This window comes from Portunus trituberculatus, chromosome 38 (assembly GCF_017591435.1).
Source record: "Portunus trituberculatus isolate SZX2019 chromosome 38, ASM1759143v1, whole genome shotgun sequence".
Classification (NCBI taxonomy): Eukaryota; Metazoa; Arthropoda; class Malacostraca; order Decapoda; family Portunidae; genus Portunus; species Portunus trituberculatus.
The window spans coordinates 22,804,986-22,824,985 of NC_059292.1; the positions used below are offsets into that span (position 1 = coordinate 22,804,986).

The following is a 20,000-nucleotide window of genomic DNA, read 5'->3' on the forward strand; positions in this document are numbered from 1 at the left end:
GAGAGGGGAGGGGAGGGAGGAGAGGAGAGGGAGAGGAGAGAGAGAGAGAGAGAGAGAGAGAGAGAGAGAGAGAGAGAGAGAGAGAGAGAGAGAGAAGTATGGAGTGCTAGATGTAGGGAGGAGTGTATAGGAGACATGAGAGAGGGAGATAGGGGAGACTGGGAGAGGGTAGAGGACAGAGGGTAGAAAAGAGGAAGGACAGCAATAACACATACCATAATGGAGGGAGAGGAGAGAGGAGAGGACAGGTGGGCAGTGTATAGAGAGAGGGAGGAGTGGGTCAGTAATGAGGGGAAGGTAGGGGAAGGGGGTTACTGCATAAAAGGGAAGTAGAGAGAGAGAGAGAGAGAGAGAGAGAGAGAGAGAGAGAGAGAGAGAGAGAGTGTGTGTGTGTGTGTGTGTGTGTGTGTGTGTGTGTGTGCTGTATATAACGTATTCTAACTGTCATTACCTCATTAAATCGATCTGTACTGGACACACACACACACACACACACACACACACACACACACACACACACACACACACACACACACACACACACACACACACACACACACACACACACACAACACTTCCTTACTTGGCTCTCTGGTCACTCGTTGCACTACAGAACACTCCACACATGGGTTCAAATTCTGCATCCTTTTTTTTCCCCCTTTTTTTCATTAACCACATTTTTCCTCCTCCTTAACGCTGCCGTGATTAACTTCCGTGCCTCGTTGGTTTCACTCTATCAGAAGGCGCCCTTTAACGTTTGGGCAGGTGAGGAGTGGTGGCGGGCGCAGGTGACGGTACAAGAGAGAGAGAAAGAGGGAGAGGGACAGAGAGATAAGAGGGGGCGGAAGATACACAGATAAATAAACAGGCATACTGAGGGAAATAGGAAGATAAAATAGAAAGAAAAAAAAAACGCAAAGGATGAAGTGAAAGAAAGAAGAAGGAGGAAGAAGTGAAGGAAGGAAGGAAGAAAGAAGGAATGACTAAAGGAATGATAAACAGCTGAAGAAGAAGAAGAAAAAAAGAAGGAATTGAAAGTAAGAACGGAACAATAACAACAATACTACCCACGAAATATAAAAAAAAGAGAAAGAAAGAAAAAAAAAGAAAGAAAAAAGAAGGAATTTGATGAGCGAATGAATATGAATAGAAAATGAGAAAGCCTAAAGATAGATGCCCTCACCTCTCTCTCTCTCTCTCTCTCTCTCTCTCTCTCTCTCTCTCTCTCTCTCTCTCTCTCTCTCTCTCTGTATGTGCGTACGTATGTTAGTTGGTGTCAGAGGTCAGTAGCAACACCTGAGGCAACTGAATACCTTAATTAACTCTCACCTGCGTCTCGGCGGAAGGCGGTGGCGGCGTCTGCTGATTAGCGCTGACCTGTTGCAAGGATTGGGGTTGCGGGAAGGGTAGGGGTCGGGAAGGGGGAGTAGAAGGTAGGGGTTGGAGAGGAAATGGTTGTTAAGGAAAGGGAGGGGAAAGAAGTATTATGATTGGTGGTGAAGGGGTGTTGATGGAGGGGTGGTGGACGTCTGAGGGGGTGAGGAAGTGGTTAAGGTGTGTTTCGGTGGGGTGGGGGTGATGACTCGGGTGAAGGGGTCAGTGTGACTATTAGCACTGGGGGAAAGGGGGCCAGGATGAAAGGAGTGATGAAAGGTAGCGACAAAAAATAAAGAAAAGAAAGAGAAGGATGAAAGATGTAAAAATAAAAAAGGAAAACAACTTTTTAAAACATCCATTATTGTAGAATTCTTAAACTGTCTTTAGAATCACAAAAAAAAAAAAAAAAAAATGCTTCGAAACACTCTACACATGTTCGAATATAAGACAAGATGAGAGACACTGGTATGTTGAAGAAAAAGAAACACCACAGCAAAGTTTCCTCACCAGACAAACAATATATGCTAACGACTTGGTGGCGCAGCGTGTAATGAAGCTGTCTACCTAATTCTAAGACGAGGTGTTTACAGTGCTAATCTTCTGCCGTTACTACACTGTAAAGCCTCGCTAAGTGGCGGGGCCTCCAGGGAGACGCTCAGAGTTATATGCAAGTTGTGTGCTTAAGGCTTGTGCTCTTAAACGCTTCAGTTGTTTTATCGGGGTTACTTTTCAAGAGTGCGTAGTGGAAGTTACGTCAGTTTTCCAGGGTGTTCTCATGATTGCAGTGATAGAACAAGTGTAGTGGAAATTATTGAGGGTTTTAAAGGACGTGTTTTATTATTATTTTTTGTTTTTGTTTCCAGTGATAGTTGAACAGGGAGTAGTGGAAATTGTTGGGGGTTTTCAAGAGTGTTTCCATGAGTTCAGAGATTGTTCGATAGGATGCAGTGGAAGTTATTGAGGATTTTAAAGGGTGATTTCTTTTGTTTTTGTTTCCAGTGACAGTTAAACAGGGAGTAGTGGGAATTGTTGGGGTTTTCAAGGGTGTTTTCATAAGTTCAGTGCTAGTTAAACAGGGTGTGGTCCATGAGAGTTGTCGGAATTTTCAAGGTTTCAGTGATAGTTGAACAGGCTTTAGTGGGAGTTAGTGGAGTTTTCAAGGTGTGTTTTCATGAGTCCTGTGATAGTTTAATAGGGTGAAGTGGAAGTTGTTAAGGGTGTTTTCATGGGTTCAGTGATAGTTTAGTAGGGTGTAGTGGAAGTATTTGGGATTTTCAAGGGTGTTTTCATGGGTTCAGTAATAGTTGAACAGGTGTGGAAGTTGTTAAGGGTGTAGTGTGATAGTTGTGGAAGTAGTTGGGATTTTCAAGGGTGTTTTCATGGGTTCAGTAATAGTTGAACAGGGTGTAGTGTGGAAGTTGTTAAGGGTTTTTCATGGGTTCAGTGATAGTTTAGTAGGGTGTAGTGGAAGTATTTGGGATTTTCAAGGGTGTTTTCATGGGTTCAGTGATAACAGGGTACAGTAGAAGAAGTTGATCGGGTTTTTCAAGGGTGTTTACATGAATCTTTGGATAATTTTTCACATTTAACAGATTTTTCTGGACTGCGCAGATTAGAAAGGCAAGGGAATGAAAAATACAACTCCTAATTCAGCACCAGTAAACATGGCCAGATTCTCTCTCTCTCTCTCTCTCTGTTTACATGAATCTTTGGATCTTTTTCACTCTCTCAGATTTTCTAGACTGCGCAGATTAGAAAGGCAAGGGAATGAAAAATACAACTCTAATTCAGCTCTCAGTAAACATGGCTCTCTCTCTCTCTCTCTCTCTCTCTCTCTCTCTCTCTTCTCTCTGTTACTTTTCTCTCTTTCTTCTTAGCTACTCCTTTCTGCTTCTCTTCAAACTTTTCTCTCCTAATCTCCTTAGCTACTCCTTTCTGCTTCTCTTCAAACTTTTCTTTTTAATCTCCTCCTCCTCCTCCTCCTCCTCCTCACTCACCACACTCATTTAAGATTCACGCCACGCTATTGTCACGGACGAGCCGCCAATTATCACGCGGGGCTTCCTGTAGGCGTGATGAAAGCAAGGGAGGGTAGGACTTGGAGAGAGAGAGAGAGAGAGAGAGAGAGAGAGAGAGAGAGAGAGGGAGGCCGGTCTTCTCCCTGCTTCTCGCCTCGCCTGGGTTATACAAGACAAGCCAAGATCGCTCCAGCCACACAGCGTCTCTCTCTCTCTCTCTCTCTCTCTCTCTCTCTCTCTCTCTGTGTGTGTGTGTGTGTGTGTGTGTGTGTGTGTGTGTGTGTGGTAGTAGTAGTTGTTAGTAGTAATAGTAGTAGAAGTTGTTGTAGTAGTAGTAGTAGTGGTAGTAGTGGTAGTAGTAGTGGTGGCAGTGGTAGTGGTGGTGCAGCAGCAGCAGCAGTGGTGCAGTGGTGGTGGTGGTGGTGGTGGTGGTGGCAGTGGTAGCAGGTAGCAGCAGCAGCAGCAGCAGGTGGTGTAGCAGCAGCAGCAGCAGCAGCAGTAGTAGCAGTAGTAGCAGTAGTAGTAGCAGTAGCAGCAGTAGTAGTAGCAGTAGTAGTAGTAGTAGTAGCAGTAGTAGTAGCAGTAGTAGTAGTAGTAGTAGTAGTAGTAGTAGTAGTAATAGTAGTAGTATACAGTTATGTTAATTTTTTCTTTGGGTTGTTTTTATTGTTTTGTTTTGTTTGTTTGTTCGTTTAATTTGTCTTTCAGTTTTTCGTGAATTGTGTATTGTCATATCATTCTGTGTTTTCGTTTCTCTCTTTTTTCAGTAGACGCCAAGAAAATATTGCAAGAAATTAATATCACTTCCAGTTCCAAATGAAAAAGTGAAACATCTACTTCATCAAAACACTTCATAAAAAAAAAAAAAAAAAAAAATGCAAATAACTAAAAACAATCGCTCTACCAATCTCAAAACAAGAAAAAATAAAATAAATAAATAAATAAACCTGAATAATCAGCCACGTGAAATATGACCACCACCACCACCACCACCACCACACCACCACCACCACACACCACACTCCACAACACAAACCCACACCACCACCACCACAACACACCACACACCACACAACACATCACACAAACCCACACCACCACACACACACACACCACACCACACCACACACACCACACCACACAAACCCACACCACCACCACCATCACCACACCACAAACACAAACATCACAAACAAACCAAACACACCACCTCGAGTTTTCTCCAAGCCATGCCGCAGCGAAGCCCTTAAAATGTTTCCTGCCGAGACGGAAAGATGCAGGGCGGGGGGTGGGCGGGGATGGTGGGTGAGGGGGAAAGGGAGGGGAGACAGGGTGTAGGCAGGGCGGCGCCGGCGGGAGACACTGCACCTCCATGCTTGCCTGGTCTTGGTGCCTGGTGCGTGAGATAAAGGCGAGTGTGGCTCCAGGGCGGCGGTGAGGCTGGGAGATGGTGGAGGTGGTGGTGGTGGTGGTGTGGTGGTGGTGGTGGTGGTGGTGACAGTGGTGGTGGAAAGAAAATATGGAAGTTTGTGGTGGTGGTGGTGGTGGTATGGTGAGGCAGGAAAGGAAGGATAATAGACTAAGAGAGAGAGAGAGAGAGAGAGAGAGAGAGAGAGAGAGAGAGAGAGAGAGAGAGAGAGAGAGAGAGAGAGAGAGCATGGTTTGTCTGTAGCAGGAATTTCACCTAATATTCCTGAAGCATTCCCATTCCTGTTTCGCCTCTACACACACACACACACACACACACACACACACACACACACACACACACACACACACACACACACACACACACACACACACACAGGAAGCAGCTTTTAGCCAATTACGTGCTACTAATAAGCTAAGAACGAAACAGTTTCCGCTGCAGTGGTGGTGGTGGTGGTGGTGGTGTTGGTGGTGGTGATGTTGGTGGGGTTGTGTGATATCATTAGTATTCAAAGTGCTGTGTGTGTGTGTGTGTGTGTGTGTGTGTGTGTGTGTGTGTGTGTGTGTGTGTGTGTATGTGTGATCAATATACAACTAGCTTTCTATTTCTCTATTCATGTATCTTTCTGTCTATCTATCTATCTATCTGTCTATCTCTGCCTGTGTCTGTGCATGTGTTGTGAAAGAGAGAGGGGAAGTAAGACGGAAGCGAGGGGAGTGAGGAGGGAGAGGAAGCAAGTGAGAGGGGAGGGAGGAGAAGTGAGGGGAAGCAAGAGGAGTGAGGACAGAGGGGAAGTGAGGGGAGTGAGGAGGAAGGGGAAGTGAAAGAAAAGTGAGGGGAGTGAGGAGGGTGGGGAAGTGAGGGGAGTGAGGAGGGATGGGAGGTGAGGGGAAAGTGAGGAGAGAAAGGGGGATGTGAGAGGAGCCAATTCTAGATTCCAGATATGAAAATTACAGATAAAAAAAGATAGATAGTCTCTCTCTCTCTCTCTCTCTCTCTCTCTCTGAAGTGGGAATAAGAAATGGAGGGGAATTATCATTATTGTCACGGGAAGGAAGCAGGAATGATGGAAGGCTCTCGACAAGAAGTGGAAGGGAGGGTGAAAGTTACTCTAGCCTTGACCTTCTCTCTCTCTCTCTCTCTCTCTCTCTCTCTCTCTCTCTCTCTCTCTCTCTCTCTCTCTCTCTCTCTCTCTCTCTCTCTCTCTCTCTCTCTCTCTCTCTCTCGCCTTTGAGTTCTTTAGAGAGAGAGAGAGAGAGAGAGAGAGAGAGAGAGAGAGAGAGAGAGAGGTGTTGCTTATTGGTTTCCTCCTGTCGTGACTAACATAGTGGTATTCATGCGCGCATACACACACACACACACACACACACACACACACACACACACACACACACACACACACACACACACACACACACACACACAGTAAATAGGAGTTGTGATGTTATTTATAAGATCGTAGAGCAGCAGAGGACAAGAAGAACACACACAGGACACACACAAGAAGAAGAAGAATTTATAGAAGAAGAAGAAGAAGAAGAAGAAGAAGAAGAAGAAGAAGAATGTTTCCTATGCAATATAAAAAAAAATGATAATACAAAATAAATAAATAAATGAATATAAAACACGGAAAGAAAACAAAAATAGAAGAAACATTATGGAATTGAAAAAAAGAAGAAAATAAATGAATGAAGGAAGGATAATGTAAGAGAAAGCAGTGAATAAGGGAAGGGAAAAAATAATATCCGGAGAAAAGTGGAGAAAAGGAGATAAGGAGGAAGGATGGTCAGGAAGGAAGGGAGGAAGGGAGGGAGGGAGGGAGGGAGGGGAGAGAAGGAGAAAGAGAGAGGAGAAATGAAGTGTAGGAAATGAGATGAAATGGAGTATGAGGAGGAAGAGAAGAGATGTCTTGAATGGGAATGAGGAGGAGGAGGAGGAGGAGGAGGAGGAGGAGGAGGAGGAAGGAGAAGAATAAGGAAAATAAGATACAGTAAATGAAATGAGAGAATTTGGATAGAAAGTGATAAAAAGAAAAGACAGAACGAAGATGAAGAAAATGATAGAAAACACCAGTAACGGGACCACCACCACCACCACCACAACCACCACCACCACCACAAACAACAACAACAACACCACCACAAACAACAACAACAACAACAAGACGGAAAAGAAGACGAGAAAGTTAAAAGAAAAGAAAACACACACACACACACACACACACACACACACACACACACACACACACACACACACACACACACACACACACACACAGCAACACACTGGCAATCCCCAAAACAACCCAGCGCAACACACCACAACACAAAAACACAGGAGCCTTTACCAAGCCAGCAGATCTCTTTACGAAAACTGCTCTCGATATGTATTCTGGCGGGAAGGGTCCATTTGGGCTTACGGAGGCTTGGGGAAGACAAAGACAGAGGATAACAGAGAAAGAGAGAGACTGAGAGAGAAGGAGAGAGAGAGAGAGGAGTGAGAGAATGTTGCGGTGGTGGTTCTGACTTGTAGCTACACGAGGTTTGTGGTTTTTGGGGGGCGTTTTGGGGGTTGGGTGTAGCTTCGTTACGCTGTGGTTACCCTCCGTGACATCTACGCCCTCTTCTTCTTCTTCTTCTTCTTCTTCTTCTTCTTCTTCTTCTTCTTCTTATTGCTCCTCACCTCCTCGTCATCTCGATCTAGTTATCCTCCTCATCTCATCCTTCTTCTCTTCTCTTCTTTACCCAGTGTGTTCTGAAATCGTTCTTCTTGTTATTGTTTTTCACTCAAAGCTGGTCTTATTTATTGTCTTTTTCTGTTCTTGTTCTCTTTATCCTTCTTGTTCTTCTTCCTTCCGGTGTCCATTTTTTTTTTTTCACATCTTCTTTATCCATCTTCCTGCTTCCTTATTTTTCTCTCTAACTTCTCGCTGCGGGGGAGTAAGAGAGCTGCTTCTGGTTGATCTTCCTTTGTTTTCCTCTGTATTCTCTTTCTATCTCCATGTATTAGGTCCGTAACTGTTTGTTTTTCCTTTGTTTTCCTCTCTGTTTCCCTTTCTATCTCCATGTATTAGGCCCATAACTGTTTGTTTTTCCTTTGTTTTCCTCTGTAATCCCTTTGTATCTCCATGTATTAGGTCCATAGGTGTCTTTTTTTTTTTCCCTTCGCTTTCCTATATTTCCCTTTGTATTTCCATCTATTCTTCCTCTAAATTGAATTCTTGTTTAAATTCATATATTTACTTTTTTTTTTTTACTTTATTTTTATTTTTCTATCCTTCTTTCTATGCATCTCTATACCTCTCCTGATCCTCGTCACGCAGGGATAGACACACACACACACACACACACACACACACACACACACACACACACAAAGAAGAGTTCACATGTTCAGTGTCACGGAGCGGAGTAATGCCTCTCTTCTCCTCCGTCAGGGCGTGGTGTGGCGCGGTGAGACAGCCCCGTTACTCTCTCTCTCTCTCTCTCTCTCTCTCTCTCTCTCTCTTGTTTTGTTTCCTTTTGTTTATCTTCATTCCTTATGTAAGTTTCTTCTTCTTCTTCTTAATCTTGTTCTGTAATTTCTTCTTCTTCTTCTTCTTCTTCTTCTTCTTCTTCTTCTTCTTCTTCTTCTTCTTCTTCTTCTTCTTCTTCTTCTTCTTCTTCTTCTTCTTCTTCTTCTTCTTCTTCTTCTTCTTCTTCTTCTTCTTCTTCTTCTTCTTCTTCTTCTTCTTCTTCTTCTTCTTCTTCTTCCTCCTCCTCCTCCTCCTCCTCCTCCTCCTCCTCCTCCTCCTCCTCCTCCTCCTCCTCCTCCTCCTCCTCCTCAGTCCATACGTATAACAAACACTTCCCAAAACACACACACACACACACACACACACACACACACACACACACACACACACACACACACACACACACCTGTGGTAATATGAGTGAATGTTCGTCCACAAATTGAAAGGACAGAGAGAGAGAGAGAGAGAGAGAGAGAGAGAGAGAGAGAGAGAGAGAGAGAGAGAGAGAGAGAGAGAATGGAAAATTGTGTTATCGTCTTTAAATCGGATTGAAAAAAAATGGTGTTATTGCATATGGAGGAGGAGGAGGAGGAGGAGGAGGAGGAGGAGGAGGAGGAGGAGGAGGAGGAGGAGGAGGAGGAGGAGGAGGAGGAGAACAGGAGCAGAGGGAACTGAAATGGTTGCCTCTCTCTCTCTCTCTCTCTCTCTCTCTCTCTCTCTCTCTCTCTCTCTCTCTCTCTCTCTCTCTCTCTCTCTCTCTCTCCTCTCCTCTCTCTCTTCCTTTTCTCTCTTATACTTTTCCTCCATCCATGTGTCCACCTCCCCGCCTCTCCCCTCTCTCCCTCTCTCCCTCTCTCCCTTCTCTCTCTCTCTCTCTCTCTCCCTCTCTCCCTCTCTCCCCATGAGGAAATAAGCAGAATTACATGAGTTTGTGAGGATTTTGAGGCGAAGAGGGCCCGGTACTTGCGTGGAATTGGAGAGGGGGAGGAGGAGGAGGAGGAGAATGGGGAGGAGGAAGAGGAGGAGGAGGAGGAGGAAGAAGAGGAGGAGGAGGTGGTTATAGTATGTAGGAAGAAAGATTTAAGAGGGATCTGAGGGAGTGCGAAGGGTATTGAGAGAGAGAGAGAGAGAGAGAGAGAGAGAGAGAGAGAGAGAGAGAGAGAGAGAGAGAGAGAGAGAGAGAAGGGGTATTTTCTAGTTTTATAGGAAAACAGAATCGACCAAAAATGGGAACGATCAATTTTTTTTCCGTTCGGTTATCGAAAAATTTACGGCACCGTTTCATTATTATTATTCATGTTTTCATTTTCCTCCTCCTCCTCCTCCTCCTCCTCCTCCTCCTCCTCCTCCTCCTCCTCCTCCTCCTCCTCCTCCTCCTCCTCCTCCTCCTCCTCTCTCTCTTCCTCCTCCTCTTCCTCACCCACGTCCTCCTCCTCTTTTCAATCTTCGGATGCAAAAACTTCCAGGAATAAAAAGATAATTTTTTTCGAGGATTGGTTCTCTCTCTCTCTCTCTCTCTCTCTCTCTCTCTCTCTCTCTCTCTCTCTCTCTCTCTCTCTCTCTCTCTCTCTCTCTCTCTCTCTCTCTGCAAATTTTGTTACCGTAGCAAATACAATTTTGGAATAATATGTTTCGCTATGTTGTATTTTGTATGCATGTCTGTCTGTCTGTCTGTCTGTCTGTATGTATGTATGTATGTATGTATGTATGTATGTATGTATATTTTTTCTTTTGTATCCTTGTATTATAGTCTTACTACTACTACTACTACTACTACTACTACTACTACTACTACTACTACTACTACTACTACTACTACTACTACTACTACTACTACTACTACTACTACTACTACTACTACTATTATTACTGCTACTGCTGCTGCTGCTGTTGCTGCTGCTAAATACGTGCTCTTTTTGTTGTTTTCGTTAACGAGAGAGAGAGAGAGAGAGAGAGAGAGAGAGAGAGAGAGAGAGAGAGAGAGAGAGAGAGTTAAAGCAAGTTCACTAAAGTCATTTCAAGTCGTCTTATGAAGTTTGTGAATTGTATTAAACCTCCCTTGAGATGTACACACACACACACACACACACACACACACACACACACACACACACACACACACACACACACACACACACACACCGCGTAGTGTAGTGGTTAGCACGCTCGACTTACAATCGAGAGGGCCGGGTTCGAGTCGCGGGAAGCGGCGAGGCAAATGGGCAAGCCTCTTAATGTGTAGCCCCTGTTCACCTAGCAGTAAATAGGTACGGGATGTAACTCGAGGGGTTGTGGCCTCGCTTTCCCGGTGTGTGGAGTGTGTTGTGGTCTCAGTCCTACCCGAAGATCGGTCTATGAGCTCTGAGCTCGCTCCGTAATGGGGAAGACTGGCTGGGTGACCAGGAGGCGACCGAGGTAAATTACACACACACACACACACACACACACACACACACACACACACACACACACACACGCGCGCACACACACACACACACACACACACACACACACACACACTGCACACACTCGCACACACTCGCACACACACACACACACACACACACACACACACACACACACACACACACACACACACACACACACACACACACACACACACTTGCTTTATTAAATTTTCAGGTGAGGTTTCCTTGTGTGTAATCCCCTTTAATCTCTTCCCCTCTTCCCCCTCATCCCCTCTTCTGCCTCTTCCCTTCCTTGTCTTCCTCTTCCCTTCAACTTCTCTTCCTCTTTTTCCTTTTCCTTTCTTTACTATCAATTTTTTTCACGTCTTTTCTTTTTCTTTCGTCCTTCTTTAATTTTTTTCTGCCTTATTTATTTCCTTTCTTTTCCTTTTCCATTCCTTCTTTTTATTCGCTATTCCCTTTATTATTTTTTTCCTCTTATCTCTCTTTCCTCTCATCTTTGTTTTACTCCTTGTCTTCTCTTTTCTTTCCTTTTATCCGTTTTTCTTCATCCTCTTCATCTTCCCTCTTTTCCTAATTTTTCCCCATCACCCTGGTTCCCTCTTTTCTCTTTCTCTTATCGTCTTCCTCTCTCCTCTTCTCCTTTTTTCCCTATCTTTCTTTCTTTCCTTTGTCTCCTACTCCTCTCCCAACATGCATCTTCACTTGTTCCTCTTGTTCTTGTTCTTCTTCATCATCATTTTCATCATCATCATCATCACCATCATCATCATCATCATCATCATCTTCTTCTTCTTCTTCTTCTTCTTCTTCTTCTTCTTCTTCTTTTCTTTTTCTTCTTCTTCTTTCTTCTTCTTCTTCTTCTTCTTCTTCTTCTTCTTCTTCTTCTTCTTCTTCTTCTTCTTCTTCTTCTTCTTCTTCTTCTTCTTCTTCTTCTTCTTCTTCTTCTTCTTCTTCTTCTTCTTCTTCTTCTTCTTCTTCTTCTTCTTCTTCTTCTTCTTCTTCTTCTTCCCACGGTCTAAAAACGCTAATATTTTATCCACTTGTTTCCACTCTCTCTCTCTCTCTCTCTCTCTCTCTCTCTCTCTCTCTCTCTCTCTCTCTCTCTCTCTCTCTCTCTCTCTCTCTCTCTCTCTCTCTCTCTCAATATAAAAATGGAAAGGAGAAAAAAAAATTGAAAAAAGGGAGAAAAAAAAATAATAAAAACATCCTCGTTCGTATATCCAGTTCCCAGAAAATCTAAATATAAACTTGAATCTCGTTTGAATTTATCGGTGTCTTGTAATATCGCCGCTTGAAAAAAAAAAAGAAGGGGAAAAAAAAAAGATTAAATTCGTTCGTGTAAATGTGATGAATAAAAAAAAAAAAGCATAAATAGAATACATAAAATCGTGCGTTCCGTTCCAGTTTATGTAGATTTCATGAGTGTATTTCTTTGTGTGTATTTTTGTACTGGATTTTGTATTTCTGTTAATGGTGGAAGTGTGGGTGTGTGTGTGTGTGTGTGTGTGTGTGTGTGTGTAGGGGTAGGTGGAAGTGTGGGTGTGTGTGTAGGGATAGAAGTGTGGGTGTGTATGTGTGTGTAGGGGTAGGTGGAAGTGTGTAATAATAATAATAATAATAATAATAAACGGTTTATTAATTAGGCAATGTAAAAAAATACACTGAAAATGTACAGGGGGTGGGACATTACCACAATGAACTAAAAATGCTTAACCTAACTATGGATAAACTTAACCTAGAAATTCAAATGAAATTGAAATAAGGATGACGTGTGTTCTGTTCGTATAGATTACATACAAAAGTACAAATGAAATAAATAAATTCGTGTGTTCTGTTCGAGTTTACATATATTATTGTATTTTTGTATTTTGTATTTTTATTAATGGTGGATGTGTGTGTGTGTGTGTGAGGGGGGAGAGAGAAGGTAGGGTGGGGGTGGGGAGGGATGGTGGGGGGAATGATGGGAAGTTGTTGTTGTATTTATTGACATCCTTTTCCTCTTTCGCTTTCTATTCTCGTTTTTTTTCTTTTCTTTTCTTTTTTTTTTTATCCAGCACTACATTGATTTTATTTCTATTTATTCATTTATTTTTATACATGTAAGCATCGAACTACAGCAACAACAGTAACAACACTAACAACAACAACAACAACAACAACAATAACAACAACAACAACAACAACAGCAGCAGCAACTCAAAAAAAAGGGATTTATTATGACGCCAGATTCCCCAAAAGTCAGAAATGGTAGTGAAAACAATTAGGTTGTGCTCGAGTTGGTGTCTGCGAGAGTGCTTTTCTACCCTTAGACTGCCACCTGCTGCTGCTTTCCCCTGTCACCCACCACCCGGAGACGCCTTCACCTGTTCCGCACCCACACCCAACCTTGGAACTAAGAAGAAATTGCAAAATGTCTTATTGTTGTTGTTCTTGTCTTTTCTTTTTTTCTTTTTTTTTTTTCTTCTTTTCTTCTTTTCTTCTTCTTCTTCTTCTTCTTCTTCTTCTTCTTCTTCTTCTTCTTCTTTTTTTCTTCTTCTTTTCTTCTTCTTCTTCTTCTTCTTCTTCTTCTTCATACGACCTTGTTCTCTTTCCTGTTCTTCTTCCTCTGCTTGTTGTTGTTGTTGTTGTTGTTGTTGTTTTCTTCTTCTTCTTCTTCTTCTTCTTCTTCTTCTTCTTCTTCTTCTTCTTCTTCTTCTTCTGCAGCCATTTTCTAACATAATAGTACACCCAAGAGATTGCAAAAAAATGTACTGTATTTTTTATATTCTTTTTCCTTCTCTTTATTTTACGTTCCTATAAAAATTCCTTACATTTCTTTTTTTAACTGCCATGAACTTTAGGATGTCACAATATATTTTTTTTTTCTGTATTTTCATTCTTTTGGGAGCAATTCTTTAACCGATGGATTTCAATATATTCGCTTTAAGTCGACGTTCTACCTCTTTATGTGTTGTTTTTTTCAATTTTATCTTTTCATTCTTTTTAAATCCTGTTTTTCTTTTTTAACGGATAAATTTAACCCGTTCAATACAATACTTGGATACATTTTTACCTTGAGATATGCGTACGATTAAACTATTTTTATTGGCATTAGGGAGGGTCTATGGAGGTCAGAAGATTAATAGCCACACTCTTCACTATTTTAATCCCCCACATTAGTTTCTGAAGCAGTATAAAATCATCAAATAGTAAGCAGAATGAATATGGAAACGCGTCATGGTACTACTGAAGGAGTTAAATATATTCGCATTAAATCGACGTTCTATATACTTTTTTTTGTGTGTGTGTGTGTGTGTGTGTCTATGTGTGTGTGTGTGTGTTTCATGTGACTAATTTCCCTTTTTTCTCTTTCCAGGTAAGTTTTGGGTAGAGAGAGAGTTTCGTGTTGGGCGTTCCTGTGGCGAGTGTTCTGGTCCTCCTCTTTATCCATAAGGGGAAGGGGAGGTAAGTGAAGGGAAATGGGAGGGAAAGATAGAAGAAAAACATAAGACGACAGGTTGAGGAGGAAAGGAACACATGATAATGAAAGTAAATAAGGGAAAAGTGAATGAAAAAGAGTAAAGGAAGGAAAGAAGAGAAAAAAAAATATATGAAGGATAAAGAAAGAAAGAAAGGAAAAGCAAGGTAAGGAAGAAAGGAAAACAAGAAATGGAAAAGCGGAAAGAAAGAGAGGAAGAAAGATGAATGAAGGGGAAAAAGGCAAAGAAGAGGAAGGGATATGAAGGGAAGGGAGAAAGAAAATCAGATAAGAAAGGTAGAAGAGAAAGGAAAGGAAGGGAAGAAAGAGAAATAAAAGAAGGAAAGGGAAATTAAGAGAGGAAAAAGACAAAGGAAAGTAAGGATGGAAGGGAAGAAAGAAGAAGAAAATAGGGAAGAGAAATGAAGATACGAAGGAAAATACAAGAAAAAGGGTAAAATAATGGAGAGAAAGGAAAAAGAAAATGAAGCAAAGGAAAGAAAGAGAAGAAAGAAAAAAAGAAGGGAAATGAAGAGAGAAGGGAAAATAAAGGAAAGGAAAGGAAGATTTAGTGACAGAAAAAAAAGACAAAAAGGAAATAAGGAAGCGAAATGGAAGGAGGAATGGAAATAAAGGAAAAGAAGATGAAGGGAGAAGGGAAAATAAAGAAAGGATAGGAAGGAAAAGGAAATTAAGAGAAGGAAAAAGAAAAAAGGAATGGAAGTGAAGGAAAGGAGGAAAGATAAAGAAAAAGAAGATAAGACAAAGGAGGTGAAATGAAGAGACGAAGAAAAATACAGGAAAAAGTTATTAAGAGAGAGAGAGAGAGAGAGAGAGAGAGAGAGAAAGATGAAAGAAAAGAAAGAGAAAGGCAGAGAAGAGAAGAGAAGTATGAAGGAAGGATGAAGACAAGGTAAAGGAAGACAAGGGAAGGGGGAAGGGAAGGGACAGATGAAAGGAAAGGAAGGGAAGAGAAGGATGAAGGAAGGGAAGGAAGGGAAGGGAAGGGAAGGGACGGAGGAAGGGAGTGAAGGTTATCTTGGCTGTCATCGGCTCGTTGAATCCAAATTGTTGTAGATTTTGCTTCCCTTTTTATAGTCGGTGAAGAGGAGGAGGAGGAGGAGGAGGAGGAGGAGGAGGAGGAGGAGGAGGAGGAGGAGGAGGAGGAACAGGGCGGGGTCAATACCGGGGCTGTCGTGGGTAAAATTACAAAAATTACACAAATGAGAGTAATTTCTTGAGAATGTATAGGGAACACACACACACACACACACACACACACACACACACACACACACACACACACACACACACACACACACACACACACACTTCTCTCTTTCTTCTTTTTTTGCGTGTAATTGCGTGGAGAGAGAGAGAGAGAGAGAGAGAGAGAGAGAGAGAGAGAGAGAGAGAGAGAGAGAGAGAGAGGAATCAATAGAGAATGAGGAAGAACAGAGCAAGAAGAATAAAAAGGAAGATGAAAGAGGAAGAGCAGGAGAGGAGGGAAGGGAGGAAGGAAGAAAGATGAGGAAGTAAAGTTATGAATAGAAAGAAGGAAGATAATTTCAGAAAGACGGGGGAAGAAGGAAGCATGGAAGAGGAGGAGGAGGAGGAGGAGGAGGAGGAGGAGGAGGAGAAGAAGAAGAAGAAGAGGAGGAGGAGTGGAGGAGTGTGGAACAATCAAAAGGGTGGAGAGGTGGAACTGTGGTGAAATACTTGGTGAGTGGAACGTGTGGGGTCGAGGAGGAGGAGGAGGAGGAGGAGGAGGAGGAGGAGGAGGAGGAGGAGGAGGAGGAGGAGGAGGAGGAGGAGGAGGAGATGGAGGAGGAGAAGAGAAGATAAGATGAAAGAAGGAGGGAGGATGAGGATGAGATGAGGAGGAGGATAAATAGAGGAAAAGAAGATAGGAAAAGAGAAAATAGAGGAGAGCAGGAGGAAGATGAAAAGAAGAGTCCACAGAGAGAGAGAGAGAGAGAGAGAGAGAGAGAGAGAGAGAGAGAGAGAGAGAGAGAGAGAGAGAGAGATAGAGTAGAGGAGAAAAGAATAAAGAAGGAGAGAGATAAACGACAAGAAAGAAGACGAGGAAGAAGAGAAAGAAGAAGACTGGAAGTGGAAAATAAAAGGATAATGAAGGAAGTAAATAGAAGTGAAAGTGAAAGAGACTATAAAGATAGAAGAGAAGGAGGAGGAGGAGGAGGAGGAGGAGGAGGAGGAGGAGGAGGAGGAGGAGGAGGAGGAGGAGGAGGAGGAGGAGGAGGAGAAGGAGGAGAAGGAGGAGAAGGAGAAAGAGAAGGGCGTTGGCAAGTCAATGAAATAGGCTTGACTAGTGATGCAGAGAGAGAGAGAGAGAGAGAGAGAGAGAGAGAGAGAGAGAGAGAGAGAGAGAGAGAGAGAGAGAGAGAGAGAGAGAGAGAGATGCAGACTCAATCTCTTTTCGAAACTTTGCAAGAAATTAGTTATTCATTGTATTTATTACACATCAAGTTAGATTTGTTAGTCTCGCACACGTAACAACACACTCCACCTAGAAATGCATTGAGAAAGTATCATTTTACCTGAACTTTACTATCATTCCGTTGCATCACAGTACGTTATATTTACACTCCTCAACTCCTTGCTCGGCTGTGTGTCTTCCCTACCTGTGACTTACTACTAAACTCTGGAACTCCCTGCCTGCTTTTCACGAGTATGTCTCCTGCCCATGATTTCTAAACCTTGATCTCTGCCTCCTGTGTCACTCTCTGCCTGCTTCTCTGTCTCCTACTAATAACTGACTCCTAATTTCTATAACTCCCTGCATGCTTCTGTCTCTCTTTCTACCTATACCTGACTTCTAAATTCCTCAACTTCCTTTCTGTCTCTGTCTCTCCTACACATGGCTTACTTCTAAACTCCTGAACTATCTGCCTGCTTCTGTATTCCTTCTTATCTAATACTCTTAAAGTCCTGACCGAACTCCTTGCCTCTTTCTGTTTTTCCCTCCTATCTGTGATTTATTCCTAAACTCCTGAATTCCCTGCCTGCTTTTGTGTCTCCTTCCTTCCTTTTACTCCTAGACTCTGGAACTCCCTACCTGCTTCTGTCCTCCCTGCTACCTATGACTTACTCCTTAATTCTGATATCTTGGTGTGAGGTTATCAGGCATACAATACAGTACACGTGGCAGTTCAGACACTCTATAAAACATACTTATATATCCTCCTATCATCCTTTAGTGTAATAACCAGCATGAGAAAAAGACAAAGAGAAGCTGCAGGAAGCCAACAGATTATACGAAACAGAAAACAAAGGAAGCTACAATAGGTTTATTAGTGTCCCTCTACCAAACACACTACCTGCTTATATTACATCCACTAACTATCCTTCAATGTAATAACCAGCATAAAAAAACAAAGGAAAAATCAAGAACTAACTAGGTATACACGAAGTAGTCAATCCCTTAAAGCATACCTATTTACTCCTACCTATCATTCTCCAATCTACTCTAACGACTACTTTGGTAAGGTTATATACAGTATACAAAAGAACCTTCCTAACATTCCCGGTCACTTCTACAACCAGACACAGTAGCATTGACCTTCTGGGAGTCTGGTACGCTTGTTTTATATTCCTACTTGGGCAAAGATTATACGATTCTGGGAGCTTTTATGAATGTTCTCTTAAAATCAGTAAGTTAGGTGCTGTGCTTAGTAGAAATGCTGGGGTGTCCTGTACTCTGGCTTCGTGGAATTCTGGGTTACAGCGGCCTAGAGAGAGAGAGGGAGAGAGGGAGAGGCATTTACGTACTTGGCATTTCCGAGGACGTGCCGTTGAAGCTGAGAACACACACACACACACACACACACACACACACACACACACACACACACACACACACACACACACACACACACACACACTATCTTGTGCAAATCACGTTGTTTAAAGAGACAAGAACTCCTGTTAGCCTCCTCCTCCTCCTCCTCCTCCTCCTCCTCCTCCTCCTCCTCCTCCTCCTCCTCCTCCTCCTCCTCCATGCCCAAGGGTCTATATTTATTCCACCCGCAGTCTAAGTCTCCTCACAGTCCTCTCGTCCATCTCCCGGCGCCAGACTCCTGCAGCCTCCCTCCCTCAGGCACGCCGGCCACGTTCTCGCCTCCTGCAGTCTCGTCAGGTCATTATGGCGGCGTCTGCAGGAGGGAGGGCAAGGGCAAGAGGCTGGTGTGTGTGTGTGTGTGTGTGAAGTGAGTGTTTTTTAAGTATTTTAGAGTGTAAGATAGTCGAGAGAGAGAGAGAGAGAGAGAGAGAGAAGTTGGGGAAAAGCACTTTGTTTCTGTCGCGACAGTTAGACACACACACACACACACACACACACACACACACACACACACACACACACACACACACACACACACACACACACACACACACACACACACACACACACACACACACACACACACACACACACACACACACACACACACACACACACACACACACACACACACACACACACACACACACACACACACACACACACACACACACACACACACACACACACACACACACACACACACACACACACACACACACACACACACACACACACACACACACACACACACACACACACACACACACACACTGATCGGTACCGACTCAGCGCGGTGCCCACTATTGTGCGAGCCTTAAATAAATAAGTGCTTTCTAGGTTAAGTTAGATCCATAGTTAGGTTAAGCATTTAGTTCATTGTGTTAATGTCCCCCCCCCCTGTACATTTTCAGTGTAATTTTTTACATTGCCAAACTAATAAACCATATATTATCATTATTATTATTATTATTATTACACACACACACACACTGCCGCGTCTAAAAGCTGTTGTAGAAATGATCTGCAGCGTAGTTCCGCCCTTTTAGAGAGAGAGAGAGAGAGAGAGAGAGAGAGAGAGAGAGAGAGAGAGAGAGACAGATACAAGTGGTCGGTATATTTCCAATCCACACATTCAGTCTATTGAGTCTCCTCCACACCGCCCACGCCCGCCTCTCCTGCCCACTGGTGCTGCTACTCCCCCCACCCCTTCACCACACCCGCGATGGAGGGGAGGGGCTAGCAACGACAACAATAAAAATACCATCACTATATCAACAACAAAACAAGAACAACAATAAAAACAGCAACAGCAAGAAGAAGATGGAAATGATGATGATGATGATGATGATAATGATACTGATCTTCTTCTTCTTCTTCATTCTTCTTCTTCTTCTTCTTCTTCTTCTTTGACAGCAATAACAACAAAACAACAACAACAACAACAACCTTCCCTTGATTCTTCCCAACAACTTCAATGAACTTATTATTCTTACTGACTCTCTCTCTCTCTCTCTCTCTCTCTCTCTCTCTCTCTCTCTCTCTCTCTCTCTCTCTCTCTCTCTCTCTCTCTCTCTCTCTCTCTCTAAGTTTCTCATTGGCTTCGTAAATCAAGCAGTTAGTATGTATGGGAGGGGCGGCCTTGGCTTCTTCTTCTTCTTCTTCTTCTTCTTCTTCTTCTTCTTCTTCTTCTTCTTCTTTTGAGCATCATGTCTTCCTGATAGTATTTTCATTTCCATTTTCCGTCTTTTTTCCAGTCTTTCTCTTCCTTCTTTGCTTTATTGTCGCTTAGTTCTGATTTCTTTCGTTTCCAGGAATTATTTTCTTTGTATTTCTTAATTTTTCTTTCTGTTTTTCTCTTCCTGGTGTTATTTATTTATTTTTTTTTCCAGCTTTTGTCTTCTTCCAGCTTTT

At 42.8% G+C, this 20,000-nt stretch overlaps 1 protein-coding gene across 1 annotated transcript in view; it reads left to right on the forward strand.

Annotated features, from left to right (window-relative positions):
• The window catches only part of LOC123514659 (girdin-like), a 320,990-nt gene that overhangs the window by 54,742 nt on the left and 246,248 nt on the right, over positions 1 to 20,000 (forward strand).